This window comes from Macrotis lagotis, chromosome 5 (genome assembly GCF_037893015.1).
Source record: "Macrotis lagotis isolate mMagLag1 chromosome 5, bilby.v1.9.chrom.fasta, whole genome shotgun sequence".
Classification (NCBI taxonomy): Eukaryota; Metazoa; Chordata; class Mammalia; order Peramelemorphia; family Peramelidae; genus Macrotis; species Macrotis lagotis.
Genome location: NC_133662.1, coordinates 103,678,005 through 103,699,645, shown reverse-complemented (window position 1 = coordinate 103,699,645; position 21,641 = coordinate 103,678,005). Strand labels below are relative to the sequence as shown.

General features: G+C 32.7%; 1 pseudogene; it reads right to left on the bottom strand.

Annotated features, from left to right (window-relative positions):
- LOC141489346 (proline-rich protein PRCC pseudogene) overlaps nt 1-21,641 on the bottom strand; it is a 69,068-nt pseudogene that overhangs the window by 8,286 nt on the left and 39,141 nt on the right.

Below are 21,641 nucleotides of genomic sequence, written 5' to 3'. Positions count from 1 at the left end.
AGTTAATAAGTTCTCTTCATGCCTCATTTTGCCTCCATTATATTCTCCCTTTCCTTTCCTTTCTTTTTTTTAACATCACTAAAATATAACAAATATCACTCAAAGTTCTTCATCATTGACTTTCTTTATGATCACTGATGACTTCCTAATTCTTATGATGTTTGTATTATCTCTTTCCTCTTAAGTTTTTTTTAATTTTCACTTATATTTACCATTTTATGTTTTTGTTTATGCTCATGCTTGTATTTCAAAGCTTCTATATAGCTTTGGTCTCTTGGTCATGAATATTAAGAAAACATCTACTTTATTAAAATACATTACTATAGAATTGTGCTGTTTTCCTAGGTAATTATTATTAATTGTAAGATTATATGTTTTGCATTTTGGAATATCATGCTCCATGATCTCTATGCCTTTACAAATGGGATAAATGGGGTGTTCATGGAGAACTATAATCTATGGTGTGAGGACTTGCCAAGTCTTTTTTAAAGCTGCTCATCCACCTTTGGGGTTCATCTTTAACCCAACTCTTGTGGCTTCAAAAAAGTTGTAGCAGGTATAGCAGTAGCATTCCCATAAATCTGACTTGGTTAGGGTAACTGGTAGGTCTCAAATCCATTAGTGAGTTAGAGGGATACCTACCAAAAACATGAGGCAGACTTCCTTCAGCAGAAGGGTCGATGAGAACAATTTATTTCAATGGCCCTAGAATGTTTCAAGTTTCTTGAGAATAAAGTATGTGTGTGTGTGTGTGTATATATATATATATATATATATATATATATATATATATATATATATATATATTAAATATACACCTAGATTCATATATACATACACATAAACTTATGCACATACATAATAAAGACAAGTATACACATTGTTTATATATGCACATGTATTTATTCATATATGCATGTGTATTTATGTCATATGTGTATGTACACATATAGTACATGTGCTCTCTTGTATATTTACATATTTATACAATGCATTCATGCATATGTGCATGCCTGCATCTATGTCTTGAATCTAGTGTTGAGTCGTTAATCTAACTTGAGCAACCCAGAATTGTTGGTTTAATTGGGAGCTTTGGAAAATGATCTCAAACACTTTTCTTTATATGTATGCATGTATACATGCATATCTGTATGTTCATGTGAACATGCATGTATACATATTAGTTTTACAATTTGTTCTTAACAATTCTATTGTCCGGGTTCTGGCCATGGAGTTTATGTAGGAGTCTCTTTGGAGGACCTCATGATACTTCCTGGGGTCTAGAAATGAGTCCAATATCTTCTCTGGGATATTCCTACTATAATGGTCTTGCTTATGTTTATAAGGACTAAATTCTTAGTCTTGGCCACATAAGAGACACTATAATGCTTATCTGATTCCCAACCTGAGTTCTTGATCACTTCAGATATCTTGATACTTCTATGTTTCAGCTTTGAGTTTGGCACTATGAGGCTATAATGCAGGATCATTCCTATTCCTTGGTTCTTATCTTCATTACTTTCCTGTAGTATAAAGTAGTGATCCTAAGCAAGTGACTTGTAGTTTCTCCTTCAGTTTTTCTTTTCTGATTCAATCTGTCATTCATGCTTTTGAAGTAATGTGAGGGAGCCAAGATGGTATATTTCTCACTGCTTCTACTGTGTCAACTTCTTTGGTCCTCAGAAATGCTATATTTAAAATCTGGGCAGATATAAAAATAATAGAATGCAAATTTGAGGAGAAATATCTTTGAATTGATTAATTATCTGACAATGTGGAATTTATTTCTTTAGAGGTGAGGATAAAGCAAAACATTTTCAAATATACATTAAGTTCCATTTTATATAAAGAAGAACTTATGTAATTCTCAGCAAGCATAAAGTTTGAGTAGGATTTATACAGTGGATTTGACTTCAATGGTTTTCAATTGGATGACATCTTCCCAAGGTAAAGTAAATGAGTCAAACTAATCATTAGTATGTTTAAAAATGGATCTAAATTAACGTTTCACTGCAGAAACAGTACAAGATGAGTTTTTTTAAGGATGGCAACTAGTCTTCATGAATTCTTCAAAGATATTACACTGAAAGATAAGTTCATCTACAAGATATTTGCAGAATTTTTTCATACTCCCCATTGTTTTCTAAAATAGAAAGAGAAAGGTTTCACACAAGTGAAAAATATGAAAATTAGTTGTCTGATTGAAATGATCATCAAAAGGAATTCTCTTGGAAAAATGACTCCGAAATTGGAACTGGCTAAAGATTTGTCAAACCATGATATTGTGCAGGGACTTCAGAAAAACTTAAGTGACTGAAAAATGGAGTAAATTGCAGCAAAGGTATGAGATTTGGGAAGTTAGTGGGAGACTCTCAGCCACATCTCAGCTGAAGTTCTGTACCACTGTATAGTGGATCAGTACTGTGGGTCCCAATTCCAGCTTGGACAGCAAAGTTCGAGTCCAGGAATACTAATGAAACAGGTGGAATTGGATCAGGCAACCCTAAAAAAGTCAAAAGCACCTGAAAAATCCATAAGCACCGGCAGATCAGGGACTAGACCCCCAGAGGCAGCACAAAAAGATTGAGACTATACCCCCTAAGCCATAGGAGTAGAATTGTATCAAAATGAGCAAAACAAAAAAGAAAATAAAACCAAAAAGAGTACTAGCCATAGAGAGGTACAATTCTGATAAGAATTATAAAACCACTATCTAAGAAGAAGAAAACAGTGATCAAATGCCTGCATGGGAAGTCTCAAAGTGGGTTATAAATTGGTCTCAAAACTGAAAAGACCTCTTGGAAGAACTCAAAAATGGATTTTAAAAACCAAAGAAGAGAAGAAAAAATGAATAAAAGAAATGATGCACTCTCATGAATGAGAAATTATGAAAAATTGACTGAAGAAAATAATACTTTTAAAAATACCATTGGTGAAATGGAAAAAGAAAAAATACTCTTTTGAAAGTAAAAATGACCAAATGGAAAAGGAATTGAACTTATCAAAATAAAATTTTTCATCTGGAAAAGGAAACAAAAAAAGCTAACTGAAGAAAATAAAAGCCTAAAACTGGAATTGTACAATTGGAAATGATTGACTCTATGAGATACCAAGAATACAGCAAACAAAACCAAAAGGCTGAAAAAATAGAAGAAAATGTGAAGTACCTCTTAAGAAAAATGACAGACCTGGAAAATAGGTCCAGGAGAGATAAAATGGTCTATCTGAAAGTCATGATCAGAAAAAGAGCCTGGTCAATATCTTTCAGGAAATTATCATGGAGAACTTCCCTAATATCCTAGAACAAGAAGACAAAATAGTCCTTGAAAGAATACATCAATCACCCCCCAGAAAGGAAGATTCTTTCCAAATTTCAGAATTTTCAGTTAAAGGAGAAAATTCTGCAAGTAACCAAAAAATAATTTTTAAGGAGTAAATTAAAGTAAAACTTCAGAAGTATTTTCCCAACTATATGCCAACAAATCTGACATGTATAAAATAGATGAATATTTACAAAAATATAAATTACCCATTTTGACAGAAGGGAAAATAAAATATTTAAATAATCCTATTTCAGAAAAAAAAAGGAATTAAAGAAATCATTAATGGACATCCTAACTAAAAAATCTCCCTGGCCAGATGGAATCACAAGTGAATTCTACTAAACATTTAAAGAGCAAATAGTTCCAATTCCATTTTTGTTTGTTCCCTAGAAGCAATGAAATTGTCATTTTTTCAAATATTTATTCTAAGTTTTCATGACCAATATAAACTATGTCTTTGACAGAACAGCCTTTGATTGGAATGTGGCACATGAACTAGTCATGGAAGATAAGTGAACTAAACATACATTATTTCACAAAGGTTTTGAACTATCAACATTATTTTCATTTTGGATTTTGTTTAAATTCTCTTAAATCAACAGAGTTCTTTAATTGACAATTTAGGATACTAATTGTTCAAGTTGCTTTATAGTTTGTTTATTTTAAACATCCCACCGTGGTCTGCATGCACACAAGATTGTCTTTGAGCCCTGTACTTATTGACATTAATGTTTTTACTTCAGATGACTAGTATTAAAATTGTGAATTTAGTAAGCTATGTAGAATGAATCTCCCCTGAGAGGAATATATTAAATTTCAAGAGTATATTAAACTATGAACTCCTTATGAGCTTGCATTCTTCTACGTTGCTTTTCCCCCTCATTTTTTGCATTTAAAAAATATTCCAAGGGCTTAATATAGTAACAGAGTAAATTTTAGTTGACTAACTGGGTCAGTTTGACTGACTGGAACCAATAGAACACCAAGAAAGGAGCCATGGCATATTTGAAGTGTGGTCTTATCTCTCTCAATTGGGATAAGTTATTAAATATGCCAGTAAAAAAAAAGTAGTGAAGATTTAAGTTTAGATGCCTTGTAGACTGTTTCATAGATTAAACAATTACTGTTCTTTCAGTTCTTTTCATAAGACACATATCTAGTTCTTTCATCATCTAGTTTTCATGCTCTACACAATTCAATCTGTCAATGTCCTTTTACAAGTATAATAATGAACCAGATTCAATTGTTTCAAATTATCATTCAAAGTGCCTGATTCTTCAATTTACATTAATGTCAAAACATTCCAGGTAAACATCCCATGTTGTAGTGGATAAAATCTAGACTTGGAAATAAAGACTTGGCTCAAACCTTGCTTATGATATATTACTTGAACCTGTTCAAATAATTTAAAATATTATCTTACAGGGAAAGTTTCTAAGACTAAGTTTCTTAAAAAGTACTGATCTATATTATCAAAGGAAATTTCTCACTAATGAATTCATAAGTCAAGTCAAAAAAGTAAATAAATAAACACTGCCAGCAGCATTGCTCCTAGAAGCACACAAAGTATGTTTCAGAAAACTCTGATATGTTTATTTGCCTATTAGACTGCTTTGTAGGTACTCTGTCAACTTGGATTTAAATTATAGCATTGCCATTATCAGTTTGACCATAGGCAAATTACTTACCTCTCTGCATCTCAAGTTTTTTTCTATTTCTTATATTACTTTATTTTTTCTATTTACATGTAAAACATTTTAGCATTCATTAAAAAAAAAAACTGTATTTAGTTCCAAATTACCTCCCTCTCTTTCTCTGCTTCTCCATCCCTGAGACAGTAGGTCATGTGATATAGGTTATACATATGTAATTGTGCAGAACATATTTACATCATAATCTTGTTCTTGAAGATGATACAGATCACAAAATAAAGTGAAAAATAGTATGGTTACAATACATTCACACTCCATCAGTTTTTTCCTTTCTTTGGATTTGTATGGCATTATTTTTGTCATGAGATCTTTAGAATTGTCTGGAATCATTGTAATGCTGAGAATAGCTATGTCATTCTAGCTGATGAACATTCAGTATTGCACAATATGTTCTCTTGGTTCTGCTCACTTCACTCTGCATCAATTTGTGTAAATCTTTCCAGTTCTTTTTTGTAATCTTCTTACTCATCATTTCTTGCAGCACAATAGCATTCCATGACAATCATATGTCACAACTTGGATAGCCATTCCTTAATTGATTCACATCACCAAAATTTCCAATTCATAGATTTCACAAAAGAAGCTGCTATAAATAGTTTTGAAGAAATGGTTCCCCCTTTTTTTGATTTTCTTGAAATATAAACCTAACAATGACAGTTGGTGATTAAAGGGTGTATCCATTTTATAGCCTTTGCACAATTTCAATTTGCTCTCCAAAATGGTTAGATTAGCTAATAACGCCACCAAAAGTACATTAATGTCCCAATTTTTCCAAATATCCAACATTCACCATTTTCCTTTTTTGTGATATTAGCCAATCTGATAAGTATGAGATACTAACTCAGAATTGTTTTGTTTTGTGTTTCTCCAAATAATAGTAATTAAAAGATTTTTTCCCATATAACTTTAAATGGTTTTGACTTCTTTTGGTTCTCATATTTTTTGACCATTCATCAATTGGGGAATGATTTGTATTCTTAAAAATTTGTCTCAGTTCTCTGTATATTTGGAAAATGAGACATTTATCAGAATTATGCTGTAAATTCCTCTCCCATCCCAGTCTTATGCTTTTCTTCTAATCTTAGTTATATTGGTTTTATTTGTGCAAAACTTTTTATTTAATATAGTCAAAATTACAAATTTTATATTTTTTAATGTTCTCTATATTTTATTTTTTCATATATTCTTCCATTTTCAATATATCGGACTGGTAAAGTATTCCTCACTCTCTTAGATTATTTATGATGTTGATATTATATATATAAATCATGGACCTATTTTAATCTTCTCTTGGTATGTGATTTAAGATGTTGATCCATACCTTTTTTCTTAACATCCTGTTTTCCAGTTTCCAGCTGTCTTTGTCAAATCAGGTTCTTCAATTCTAAAATTTAAAAGTTTGGATGACCACTAAGATTTTTTTTAAGTCTTACCTAGGATTTTAAGAATAACCTGGTCCCTTCTCTCCCAGGCCACATGGTTGGGTCAGTTGTATGGGAACCATAATTTTAAGTCCTCATTCAGATTAAAATCTGAAAATGATCTCAACAAGTTCTCCTCCTTTTTGTAGATGAGGAAAAAAATAGTTTAAAACTGGCCCAAAGGATTTATACCCTGGTCTTTGACTTCAAAATAAATATTCTATTTTTTTTTTCAGTCTTACTGTCTTCTGCTTCAAATATTGCTTCTCCCTGGAAGGAACACAAATTATATTACCTAGGACATGAAGATTGGGAAACATCTCATGACTATGAGATCATGGAGAATGGATAAGAGAGTAGCTGGATGTTTTAAAATAAGTTGTCAATAGAGTCTGGATTAGGGAGGAAGATAGCAATGAAATGTACATAGGAAAGGTCCTTGTCCATAGGAAGCAGAGATGAGATTTGAAACTTAGAATCAAAAGCATGCACTTTACTCACTAAGAACGTAAGAATCTCAAACCACAACTGAATATTACTCTAATTTCCACAATTTTGATAACTTATTATTCAATTTAAGAAAAAATTAAACATTTTTCTTTATTTTTTATGTATTAACTTGTCTTTGCTCAGCTTAGCATCATTATTTTATGATCTACTCATACTCATCCACTGGATGTCTTTTCATGGTTTCACATAGCCCTGACACTGAGCTTTATTCTGTCAATCATTGATATAAAAAAATTAAGATAAGTTGAAGAATCCTAGGATAGTATTAGGATTCTTTAAATGTAACCTTTAGAAAACTCTACTGACCTAACATGTTCATTTGAAATACTTGAAAGAAGGTGAGATTGTATCCTCAGAATCAGAAAGATAGGGATATTTTCCACTATTGTGAGAGAATAGATATGGCTTCAATTCAAGCATGTCTGTGCTATAGACAGTTTGTGTGTTCGATGAGGTGAAACTATTTTTAATTCAATTCAGAGCATAGCACATTGGGAACTAATGAGCCAATTTCTTCCCCAGTGCTTGTCACTTCTTCCATAGTCAGACATGTAGGGCTCACACTGAAGAACTATTTCCGCTAGTATACTGAATGAGCCCCTAGTGGCCTCAAAGAGTTAATAAAACCAGTGGTAAAGGGAATGTCTTAGTAAGCACTGAACATTATTCCCAGAACATAAAAAAGTAGCGATGGTAATTCTTTGTGTTACTTTCATTTATTCTCTTCATTTTTGCTGTTATAAACTGAGTATATAGCATAGAGGAAACCAAAGTGACTCCATCAGATCAAATCTGATTATGGAAAAATTATGCTAAGGAACATGCTTTCTACATTTGTATAGACTTGATTGATTATATTTGCCCTTATTTCTCTGTTCTGTTTGCAATATACTTCGGTAGATCTTTGCCTTCATAGATATTAGGACTCCCAAATTGCATCTCCTAACCCATCTCTCTCTCTCTCTCTCTCTCTCTCTCTCTCTCTCTCTCTCTCTCTCTCTCTCTCTTCATTATGACTCATTCATTTTTTCTCATATATGTTCCTCACAATATGAGGTTGTTTTTTCTCTGGACCTTTTTTACTTTGCATGGATATCAACAATGTACCTTTTTAATCTCAGGATCTTATATTACTGTCCTATTTATTAACATGTTTTAATTTATATATTTCACTGATGATATTTATTATATTACTCTTCTTGTGCATGAATGATATCTTGTCTAGTTGTCCCTTAATGTGATTTTTTTATAGTTTTTTTTGCAAGGCAAATAGGGTTAAGTAGCTTGCCCAAGGCCACACAGCTAGGTAATTATTAAGTGTCTGAGGCCTGATTTGAACTCAGTTACTCCTGACTTCAGGGCTTGGTGCTCTATCCACTGCGCACCTAGCCACCCCTTTAATGTGCATTACACATTACACTTCCATTATACTCTTTTCTTTAAAAAAAAGGAGCATTAGACAAGAACCATAAAGAAATAAACCATTTTGACCAGATACTAGTTTTTTGTAGGTAAAGTCTTAAGTTTTGCCTTTCTTTCTATGCCTAGTACTTACCACAGTGTCTCACAAAAATTAAGTGTTAATGTCTATCTATTGACACTCCCTTCCATTCTTTATTTTAAAGGTTTTTGCAAGGCAAATGGGGTTAAGTGGCTTGCCCAAGGCCACACAGCTAGGTAATTATTAAGTGTCTGAGACCGATTTGAACTCAGGTACTCCTGACTCTAAGGCCGGTGCTTTATCCACTACGCCACCTAGCCGCCCCACTTCCTTCCATTCTAACAGCAGTCAGTCATATTTGAATTAAGCACCTCGAAGTATATAATATATATAATATTTATGTATGTCTATGTGTTGTTAGTCTCAAAAGAATGCAAAATCCTTAAGAGCAGGAGTTGCTCTATTTTTATTTGTATATTCAGTGCTAACCAGTTTGTATCTCAGAGTAAATACTTAATCAATAGATAGTAAATGTGTGGTGACTGACTAAGAATAAAATGAGATAGTATTCCTAAAGCAATTTGCACAACTGAAAGTACTATTACCAGTACTGATGCAACATATAAATATAGTTATATAGCAGCAAATCTGTGAACATCACAATAAAGGGAAAGTTAAAACTGCTATTCAATAGAGAAGCATATACAGTGGTGATGAACATAAATTGCCTGTTACATTTTAACCACTTACAAGAAATGGAGAATATCTTCAAAGACAAGAATAAGAGTCCTCTAGAATATTGTGAGGTTTTTAGTGAATTTTCAGAAGAAAAAAAGCAAAAGGTAAGAATTGAATCAGTAAAGACTATGTAAGGAGAATATAATTTGCATAGGTAGAAACTAGTCAAATCTATGAGATTATATACATCTATCAATATATTACAATACAAATGTCATGATCTTGAAATAATCTAATCCATGGTCTAATGGGTAGAGACTATAAGAGAATATAAATAGAAGCTGCCTAAGAGCATGATATGGGTTTTTTGTTGTTATTGTTTCCTTGTTTTTAATATATCCTAATTGTTTTAGTTGAATTCTTAAAATGGGGCATTGTTTGTCATTGATACCAGACTAAAAACTGTTCGAAAAGTTATCAAATAGGACCCATGAAATAAACATTTATGAAATATTAATTAAGCACCTACTATGTATGATGAAATGTGCAAGGTACTAGAGATACCCTCAATCATCATTAAATATGGGGCTAACTTTCAAGGGAATAATAGAAGTATGCAATTTCCCCCAATATTTAATCATAGCCTTTAGACCAAGGTCATTTTTAGTTTCTTCACAGTACAATCCTTGTCTCCACTTCACCTAACATAACATTCCAATGGGTAGACTATCCTCAACATTGTCACTGCACACCCAAATTTGCTCAAATTGACCCCTCTGGCACTGTTGCCCCCTGTGCACTCACAGTTTTTTTAGACTGTCATATCTTTGTTTGGGCTCTCTCAGAACCCTAAGGATATTTTATTATTAATTAAAACATGCAAATCTATGACAAGAGATATAGTCTTACTTCATTGATTATATTTGAAATAGGAAAAAAATCCTCATCTGGAAGAATCAGTACTTTGGATATTATAAATAGCACTGACATAAGTGAAAAGGACTCAACAGGAATGCAATGGTACAATAGATTACTTTCACACTTCATTCACTAGTCACATCAGGAAAATATTTCCAGTGGAATAAAGGCAGCTACTAAACAGGGCACTAAATAATGCATAATGCTGTCAGATAAGAACAGAAGATGAATGTTATGTTCAATGAAATTGTAAAGGAATTTGAGATAAGCAGACTGGAATTATCCAAATTAGATTCTTTTTTTTTTTGAATTCAGGATTTTAGTAGTAATACTTTCAGTAGTAATTTTAGTAGTAATACTTAGCTCCTGAAAACAATGAGAAGTATCTATATTTAGAATTATAGCCTTCAAACCAGAGTAGAATGGAAATTATTTGGAGAGAAGAAAATAGTGAAAATTAAAATTATGCTAGTGACTTGATATTATAAAGAAATAACATAGGGAGAAGCAGCACTGTGCATTGAAAAGAAAGCTATCTTGAGAATCATGAAAACTTGAATTCAAATCTTTTCTTCAACACATGCAAGTGGTGTGAATCTAAGAAAAGTTACTTAAAGTTCCAGAGTTTCCAAGAAATTCGGTATAAGTTAAAAGTGAGTGGAAGCAATTCCACATAAAGTCCCCAACTATGAGCATAAAGTATAATATTAACACCCTAATAAGATCTCATTAGATATTTTTCTAAGTTGAATTTTGTTTTAATTCACAAAGTGAAATGTAATTATATTTTGTTGTTTCTTCTTTTATGAATTCATTTTGTTCATATCATGATAGAGAGCTTGATAGACTCCCACCTAGCTATGATTCATCAGTCTAGTTTTCTTGGCCAGATAATGCAAATATATAAACCCCAGATTTGAGTGAAATGATGGGGATGGGGTGGGGTGATCTTTTAGAATCTTTTTAATGATACCAAATTTCTCCTTAAAACTTAGATATGACATAGTCAAGAAAGTAGAGTGAGAAATCACGATTAGCCTTACTTTACCCCTAAATCTTGTTCATGATGGACTATAAAGAATATCAAGTTCGATTCTGGTTGGGAAATCCAAGGAAAGTCATTCTATTTCTAGATCTGGGCAGTTTAGGAAATGTAACAGAAAGGTCTTTGGCATTAGGCTGGAACTAGTCTGAAAAAACAACAAAGTAGCAGGAATAACATAGGGGTAACAAATAGAAGTATCACGAGGCTGGGGCAGTGACAACAATGACAAGTAACAGTTTAATGCCCAGTGCTGGTAAAAGAACTGATAACTTAAGCAAGAAGGTATCTCAGTGAAAATTTTTACTAGGAGTAGCAGCAGGGATACATGATATCTGGAAGCTCTTTCTCACATTAGCCAGCTCCAGCTCATACAGTTCCAGGTAGAAGAGGAATAGCTTTGGTCATGAAAGAGCAGGAACCTACTTAGTTAAGAAGCAACTAGAAGGTTCCAGAATCTAGATGCATGATTCTGAGTCTAAGAGCAAAGTAGGATTCCATTTTAACCTTTGCCCCTGCACATAAACTTGTATTAGAATAAGGGCAAGAAATCAAAATCAAGGGATTGATGCATTTCAATCCCTTTCAAACTGAAGAACATTGTCAGGCATTGACTGAGCCAGGTAGAGCCAAGATTGTGCAGTATCCTCATCTGTGCTCTCCCTGAAACCCTTCAAATATCTTTAAATAAAAACTCTTAAGCAAATTCTAGAGTGACAGAACCCATAAAAACAGTTAAAACAATTTTCCAAATCCCCAAAGCTTACAATGTGTACAAGAAAGGTTTGTCACAATAGGGTGAATAGTCCAGAGCAGAGACCAGGGGCCACTCACAGTTCCAGGGTGACTGAGTAAAAGTCTACAGAAATTCAAACATAGACAATCCAACAGACCTAAATCAGATTAGGAAATGCAGAATACAGAAAAGATCTTTCCCCAAATTACACTATTTTGGAAGCACTGAAACCTTACAGGCCTCCAAACAGCTGTCAAGGCAAAAGGATATAATAATCAAGAGCTTAGGATAAACTTTTCCTATCCACTCTCTTCAAGTGAGTAGAGCCCAAGAATGTAGTCAAAAGTAAAAAAAGCAGACCAGAAAAATGAGGAAATCCTCTCCCAGAAAGATAAGAAAACCCTGACCAAAGAATAATGAGTAAACATCTATAGAGAACTCCTCAAAGAAAATGAAAACTGAACAAAAGCCCAAGAAAATTTAAAAGTTTAAAAAGAGACAAAAATAAAAAATAAAGTCAAACAAGGGCAATAAAAGAAAAATTGGGACTATGAGTGAAAGCTATCAAGTAAAATTAAGAGAATAAACTTCTTGATAATGGGTTACAAAAACACTGAGAAAAATAACTCCTTAAAAATCAGGATTGTCCAAATAGTAAAAGAGTAAGAAACCTCACTGAAGAATTTTTCTTAAAAAATTGAAATTGGTTAAGTATAGGATAATGACTCCATGAGATATCAATAAATACTGAAACTAGAAAAACAGAAGAAAAGGTGAATTATAGGAAAAACAACTGATCTGGGAAATAGATTGAGTGATAATTTAAGATGTGTCAGACTATTTAAGAGCCATTAAGAACAGCACAAAAAAAGATCCCAGGCCTCATTTTGTAAGAAACTGTAAAGAAAAAACTACCTAAATATCTCACAAGGAGTAGGTAAAGTAAAAATTAAAAGAATTCACTTCCTGAAAGAATTCCCAAGATGAAGATTCTACAGTCAAAACCACAATTCCTAAGCCAAAGAGAAAATGCTACAGACAGAAAAAAAGGAAATATGCAACCACAGTTAGTATTATATAAGATTTAGCATTTAATCTACTATTATCATCTAAAACAAGGATTGGAATAGACATTTTGAAAGGCAAAGGATTTAGGATTATAAATTCTTACAATTATACTCAGTAAAACCAAGTCTAGGCACACAGAAAAAAATGACATTTCATAAAATAGAAGACTTTCAACAATTCCTTATGAAAATGACAGAGGTGAATTGAAAATCTGATCTTCAAACAGAAAATACAAGAGAAACATTAAAAGTTAAACATGAGTAACAAATACAAAAGGAACAAACAAGTTAAATTGTTTATATCCTAAATGGGAAGAAGACATACTTATGTTACCTCCCAGAATTTTATATCTCTAAAGATAGTAGAAAGATTCAATTTAAACAGAGGACAGGGGATGAATATATTATGTTGTATGGAGCTCAGATAAATAAAAGGATGAAAAGGGATTCACTGGGACCAAGGAAAAGGGAGGGGAAAATTGAGGAAATTATCTCATAAATAGGGTGCACAAAGAAATATTCAAAAAATGTAAGGAAAAGGCAGGGTGGGAAACACTTGAAATTTACTCTCATCTGAACTGGTTCAAGGAAGGAAGAATGTGACAGAAATGCTTTTAGCAAACAGGGAAGGGCAAGAGAAGAAATTAAGAGAAGGCGGGAGAGTAGATTGTAGGAGAAAATATTCAGGTGTAAAACAGATTCTTTTTTTTTTTTTGAACTGATGATCAAGGCAAATATTTACTTTTTCACAAAGAGAGATAATGGACCAATATGACCAAAATGAGTATTACGGAATTAATTTTACACTATTCCTTATTTTTCACAAAAACAAAAAAAATAGGTGCTTAATAATTGGAAGAAAAAAATTTAATTTAAAATGTAATCCATTGAACTTCATGTTTTTGTACATCTAAGGGCAGAGTCACATCTATGAAATTCAATATATTTAGCAGAGATTTGCTTAACTATATGATTAGCACTTAGCACACTGCCTGGCACATAACTGAGGCCTGATAAATGTTTATTGATTGATAAATTAAATAAATGTAGTTATTTGGCTTTTTTCCTTTTTATTTCTTAATTTTATTTTATTTTCTCCACTTATAAGTAAAATCAAATTTTTACATTCATTTTAAAAACTGACTTCTAAATCTCTCCTTATCCTACCCACTCCTCTCATTAAATAATTTACTTGATAAAGATTAAAAATATGTAGTAATTAAAATTATTTCCATAATAGTCATGTTGTTCAAGTAAACATAGACCCCCCCCCAAAGAAACCTAAGAAAAATAAAATATAAGAAAGTATGCTTCAATCTATATTCAGACACCATCAGCTCTTTCTTGGGGGATGGAAAGCATTCTTTATCAAGTCCTTCAAAATTCTATTGGGTCACAGTTTACTGAGAAAAGTAAAGTCATTCATAGTTGATCATTCTACAGAATTGCTGATACTTTGTATAGAATATATTCTCCTTAAATTGTAAAGAATAGAATAGGACATTTCCCTTAAACGAGCATCTGCATGTTTAAGTCTTTTCAATTTTTACTGACAGCATGCTACTAATTACTTATAATTGATTAGTATTCTATCATAATCACAGATCACACTGTTTTTGTAATTGATATTTTATTTTTCCAAATACATGGTATGAAAATTTTTCAACATTCATCTTTGTGCATGTGTATATTCATGTTACGAATTTTCCTTCTACCCTCCCTTCCCAAACCCTCCCCACAGTGGCGAACAGTCAGATTAAAATTGTACATACATATTTGTGTTAAACATGTTTATAGATTAGTCATTTTTGACATAAGGAATTAGGATTAAGGGAAAACGATATACATAAGAAATTTTTTTTTAAAAAAGTGAATGTAGTGTTCATTAGATTCTGAAGGGGTTTTTTTGTTTTGTTTTGCTTTGCTTTTCTTCCTGTGAATGGGTATAACATTGCCTATAGTTAGTCTAATAGGGTTTTCCTAGCTCTCTGAAGTGCTAAGAATTGCTGCTTCCATCAGGATTGATCATTGTTAATGTGTATATTGTTCTCTTGGCTTTACTCATATTGCTCAGCATCAGCATCATTCTATGCTTCCTTGATCATGAATAGTTTTTATAGAACAATAGCATTCCATAATGTTCATATACCATAACTTGTTTAATCATTTCCTAATTGATCAGTATCCCCTCAATTTCCAATTCTTTACCACTACAAAAAAGATTTTGAAATATGTGGGACTTTTCCCATTTTTAATGTTTTCTTCTGGATATAGACCTAGAATTGGAATTGCTGAGTCAAAGGGTATGAACAATTTTATTGCTCTTTGTGCAAAGTTCCATATTGTTCACCAGAAATGTTGGATCAGTTCACAAGTTCACAACCCCACCAGCAATGCATTAATGACCCAATCCCCCTACCAAATCTCCAACACTGATGATTTTCCCTTTTTCTCATCCTAGCCAAAGTGATAGGTGTGAGGTGATACCTCATAGCTGTTTTAATTTGCATTTTTCTAATCAATAATGACTAGGAGCATTATAAAATAGGATTATATATTGCTTTAATTTCTTTATTTGAAAACACTGTCTATTCATATTCTCTGACCATTTATCAACTGGGGAATGAATTGTAACCTTATAAATTTGATGCAATTCTATAGAAATGAGACCTTAACCAGAACTCCTAGTGGTAAAGATGGTTTCCCAACTTTCTGCTTTCCTTCTAATTTTGACAGCATTGATTTTTATTATTGCAAAACCCTTTTAATTTAATATAGTCAAAATCATTTATTTTGCAGTTTATAATGTACTCTATTTCTTGTTTGGTCATAAATTTGTTCCTTTTCCAAAGATCTGATAGACAAGAGTATTTCTGGATTTATTAATTTATCTATTGTGTCATTCTTTATGTCTAAATCCTGTACCCATTTTGACCTTATTTTGGTGTAGTGTGTGAGATGTGAGTCTGTGACTAGTTTACCATGATGTTTTCCATTTTTCTCAACAATTTTTGTCAAATAGTGAATTTTTATTCCAGAAAATAATGTCTCTGGGTTGGTCAAACAATAGATTACTGTAGTCAGTTACCACTATTTCTTTTGACCCTATCTTAATCCACTGATCCTTTACTTTATTTCTTAACCAGTACCAGGCAGTTTTGATGACTGCTACTTTATAGTGTAGTTGTAAATACATATCTCAATTTGTTCAGCCATTTCCCAATTTATGGGCATCCTCTCAATCTCCAGCTCCCTGCCACCAGAAAAAAAAATGTTTCTATAAATATCCTTTTACAAATAGGTCCTTTTCCTTCCTATAGGTTCTTTTCATCTCCAGAGGTACTAGTTGTATTGCTAGGTCAAAGAAGATGCATGATTTTACAGCCCTTTGGCATAGTTCCAAATTGCTGCAAGGAATAATTGAATCATTTCACTGCTCCAGCAGTGCAATAATGTCTCATTTTCCCTACATGCCCCCCAGTATTTGTCATTTTCCCTTTCTGTCCTACTAAAGAATCTAATAGGGATAAGGTAGTATTTCAGAATTGCTCTAATTTGCATTTTTCTAATCAACAGTGAGCTAAATAGCTTTGATAATCTCATTTTAAATGTTCATATGTTTTGATCATTTATCAATTCAGTTCTGTCTCTTATTTTTTCAGACTTTAGTCTCAGTTTTCTACATTTGAGAAACAAGACCTTTATTAGAGAAACTTGTTTCAATATTCCCCCCCCATATTACTATTGCTAATTGTGTTTCTCACCATCCTATTTCATTTCCCATCATCCTATTTATTCTATTCTCTCTCCTTTCAACCTGATCCTTCTCAAAAATGTTTTGCCTCTGACTACCACATTCCCCAGTCTACCCCCTCTTCTATCAATCATTTCTCTTATCCCTTTTCTTCACTCCCTAATTTCCTGTAGGAGAAGTTAGAATTTCAATACTAAATTGAGTTGGTATATTCCTTCTCAGAGCCAATTCCAATGAGAGCAAGGCTCCCTAACTCTCCTTCAACAGCTCCCCACTTCTATTACACAGCAAATGCTTTTTCTTATCTTTTGTATTTGAAATAACTTACCCATGCTATATCTTCCTTTCCCTTTCTCTCAGTAAATTCCTCTCACACCTTAACTCCACCTTTTTAATTTATTATCCCTTCCTATTCAACTCCCACCTTTGTCTTGTCTTTATATGCTCCTTCTAACTGGCCTAATAAATGAAAAAAGTTCACATGAGTTATCATTATCATCTTTCTATGCAGGAATATAAACACTTCAATATCATGAAGTCCATTATGATTTCCCTTTTCTCTTTACCTTTTTATGCTTCATTTGATTTTCATAAAGACCAATTTTTCTATTCATCTTTAGTCTTTTCATCAGTAAAGTTTGAAAGTCTTCTATTTCATTAAATGTTCATCTTTTCCCCTGAAAGAGAATTTTCATTGTTGTTGGGTAGTTGTAATCCAAGATCTTTTACATCCATAATATCATATTACAAGCCATATGATCATATTATGTAGAAGCTGCTAAATCTCATATTATTCTGACTTCTTTCTGGGATGCTTATGATATTTTCTCCTTGACTGGGAGCTATGAAATTTGGCTATAATAATCCTGACAGTTTTCTTTTGGGGATCACTTCCAGGAATCAGTGAGTCCTTTCAATTCCTATTTTTCCCACTGGTTATAGAATATCAGGGCAGTTTTACTTGACAATTGTTTGAAAGATAATGCTAAGCACTTTTTTTGATCATGGCTTTCAGATAATCTAGTAATTTTAAAATGATCTCTCTTGGATCTATTTTCCAGGTCAGTTGTTTTTCCAATGTGATATTGCACAGTTTCTTGTAGCCTTTAATTCTTTTGGTTGTATTGTTTCTTGACTTCTCAGGAAGTCACCAGCTTCCATTTATTCAGTTCTAAATTTTAAGGAACTATTTTCTTCAATGAACTTTTGTACCTCCTTTTCCATTTGGCCAGTTCAACTTTTTAAGTTATTTTCTTCAACATGTTCTTGTGTGTCTCCTTCACAAAGTTGCTGACTCCTTTTTCATGTTTTCCCCACATCACTGCAATTTCACAAAGTTGCTGACTTCTTTTTCATGTTTTCCCCACATCACTGCAATTTCTCTTCCCAATTTTTCCTCTATCTCCCTTAGCTTGATTTTCAAAAATCCTTTTTAAGCTTTTCCATGCATTGAGGTCAATTCATATTTTTCTGAAGGCTTTGGGTAAAGGAGTTTTGGCTTTGTTATATTCTTCTCAGTGTGAATTTTTATCTTTTTTCCTTCTGTTGTTTCTTATTTTCCCAGTCTATAACTTAATTTTAATTTTTTGTTAAAGTAAGGCTCTGCTTCCAGGCAGAATGGTGCTATACTTCAAGTTTTAAGAGTTTTGTGCAACTATTTGCAGAGATACTTCTAGGGATCTGCAAGTTTTTAGATCTTTCTGGGTGGTATGATATAAGGAGATTTATTTTTTTGCTATTTTCCTACTCTAGAACTGTGAGGAAGTTCCCCATTCTCTGGCAGCAAACTCTGGTGTGCTAGTGCTCCTTTTCTTTCTGTGAATGCAATCCAGGACTGTGATTCAGGTCTAAGTATGGGCAAAGCAACAGAGTACTGCCTCAGTGATAGCAAATTTCCCTTTGACACCCCCCTTCCCTTACTGTCTGTGGGCTGATAGCACCAGAAGCAGCTGCACTGTTAAGGCCTGCCCTGACCTCTACTCTCACCCTATTGTGTCAGACTTTTCCTGCTGACCTCCCAAGTTGTCCTTGGCAGTTTCTGGACTGAGAGGTCTAACAACTGTCATTACTGCTACTGACTCAGTTGCCCCATTGCCTTTCCTGGATTTCTGGGACTGATCTGTGTTGATTCTACTGCACTTCCCTCTCTCACCCTGATGTAGCAGAAATTTCCTGACCATCTTTCAAGCTATATTGGGCTCAAAAACTGTCTTACTCTGTCTTTTTGTGGGTTCTAACACTCTAGAATTTGTTTAAAGTCCTTATTTAAAGGTATTTAAAGGGGTTTGGGGGAGAGCTCTCAGTTCCAGCCCAGTAAAACAGATTCTTAGAAAAAAAGGATAGGCTAAATAAGACAATGATAAATAGAAGAAAATATGATGGAGGGAAATATAAAGTTAGAAATGAAAACTTAATATTAAATGAACAAATTCATTCAAAATTTGGAAGAAAATGGGGGAATATTTTAAAAACTAAAATACAATAATTTATTAAAGGACTCCCAATCAGAACAGAAAAGTACTTATGGATTTCAAATAAGATATTGAAGATCAGTCTATAATGCTTCAGCTGAAGTTAAAAAAGAGGCAGAGAAGAACAAATGGTCTCAAATAAAACAAAATCAAATACTGGACTAAATCAGGCAAAACTACTGTTAAAAAAGTATTAAAATAATTCCAATATTGAATATATACATAGCATAATTAACATAAAATTTTTGAAGGAAAAGATAAATGAACTACAGGAAGCAATATGTCAAGGTCAAGCTATAAAATTGTTTTGTGTGTGTGTGTGTGTGTGTGTGTGTGTGTGTGTGTGTGTATGTATTTGTATCTGTGTGTGGTGGGGTTGGCACTTCATTTTATTCCTTTCTGATTTATAAAGTTCTAACCATAAAATAAATAAGAAAGAAGTTTAGGTGATAAATAGTATTTTACAAATTTTAAATATTATAGATTTCCAGAAAATGTTTAATGAGAATAGAAAAGATTAGATTTTTCAGTTTTTATGAAAGTCACCTGTATAAAATTGATCATGTATTAAAAGCATAAAAATATTCAAAAACAAAATTTAAAAAATAGTAATATGAAATGCATTTTTCTAATCATAATATATAATATAAGCAACTTTCCATTCCCCAAACTATAGAAGTCTAAAAATGAAATAAATAAAAATGAAATTAAGAAAATGAAAAGAGTTTTCAAAATTAATGTATGATAGACCTATGGAGAAAATTGAATGGGATTAAAAAGGAATATATCTTTATGTCAACTGTACATGATACCTAGAAAAATTAGCTATGTATTAAAATATAAAAACCTTACAAATACAGAAAATTGCAAATCTTTATTGGAAACTTTTCATATCATAATCTGACAAAAAATTATCTTCAACAAAGAAATTAGTATAAATTAAAAATTAAATGGAAATTATATTTACTTAATATTGAAGAATGATTTGATCAAAAATCAAATCATAGAAACAATAATTTCAATGAAAACCTTGAGATACCATACTTTAATTTGGTAGGGAAGTTTCACATCTCTAAATAATTTCATCAAAAAAAGAGAGAACATGTAGGTCAAGAAACTGGGCATCCAACTAAAAATAATCTAGAAAAGATTTTCTAAAAATTAATTTATTTTACTTTTTTTGATATTCCATTTTTCACATTATTAAAATAGTCATGTTGTAAAAGTAAACCTAACCCCTCCCAAAGAAAGATAAACCTCAAGAAAAGTAAAGTGAGAAAAAAATAAATGTCTACTTCAGTCTCTATTCAGACTTCATCAGCTCTGTCTTTGGGTAGCATTCTTTAGCATAGGTTTATTAGTGAAATTGCTTCAATAATTTTTTCCACAACTGTTATTGCTGGCTGTATTTCCCTCTATCCTATTCTCCTCCCACCCCATTCATTCTTTTCTCTCTCTCCTTTCACCCTGTCCCTCCTCAAAAGTGTGTTGTATCTACTAACCTCTTCCATGATTTTACCACTTTTCTATCACCTACAACTGCCTCCTGTCCCCCTGTCCCTTTCTCTCATCTTTTCCCTCTCCTATTTAGGTTAAGGTAGATTGCTAGAACCAAATGAGTGTGTATAATATTTTCTCTCTGAGCCACTTCTGATGAGAGCAAGGTTTACTCACTCCCCTCTTATCTTTCCCCTCCTTCCGCTCCATTGCAAAAACTTTCTTGCCTCTTTTATGTGAAATAACTTAGCCCATTCTACCTCTCCTTCCCTTTCTCCCAGTAACATTTCTTTCTTGCCCATTAACTCCATATTTTTAAATATATTATTCCTTCAAATTCAACTGCCTCCTGTTCCTAGTCTATATATGCTCCTTTTAAATGTCCTAATAATTGAGAAGATGCATTTGAGTTAGCAGTATCATCTTCCCATGCAGGAATACAAGTAGTTCATCATCATTAAGTCCCTCACAATTTGCCCTTCCCATCCTCTCTCTCTCTATGCTTCACCTGTTCAGCTCTGGTCATTTCATCAGGTAAGTTTGAATGTTCCCATTTCATATCCATCTTTTCCCCTCAAAGAAGATGTTCAGTTTTGCTGGGCTGTTGATTCTTGGTTGTAATCTTAAGCTTTTTTGCCTCCTGGAATATCATATCCCAAACCTTCCAAGCCCTGCAAACCCTTAATGTAGATATTGCTAAATCTTGTATAAATCTAACTGTAGCTCCATGTTATTTGAATTGTTTCTTTCTGGCTGCTTGTAACATTTTCTCCTTGAATTGGGAGTCATGGAATTTGCCTATAATATTGCTAGCAGCTTTCATTATGGAATTTTTTCAGGAGGTGATTGCTAGATTCCCTCAATTTGTATTTTTCCCTTTGCTTCTAGGACATCAAGGCAGTTTATTTCTTGAAAAATGAATTCTAGGTGCCTTTCCTGGTCATGACTTTCAGGCAGCTCAGTAATTTTTAAAGTGTCTTTTCTGGATCTGGTTCCTGGTCAATTACATTTTCCTGAGAGATATTTCACATTTTCTTCCAGTTATTCATTCTTCTGGTTTTTGTTTTATAC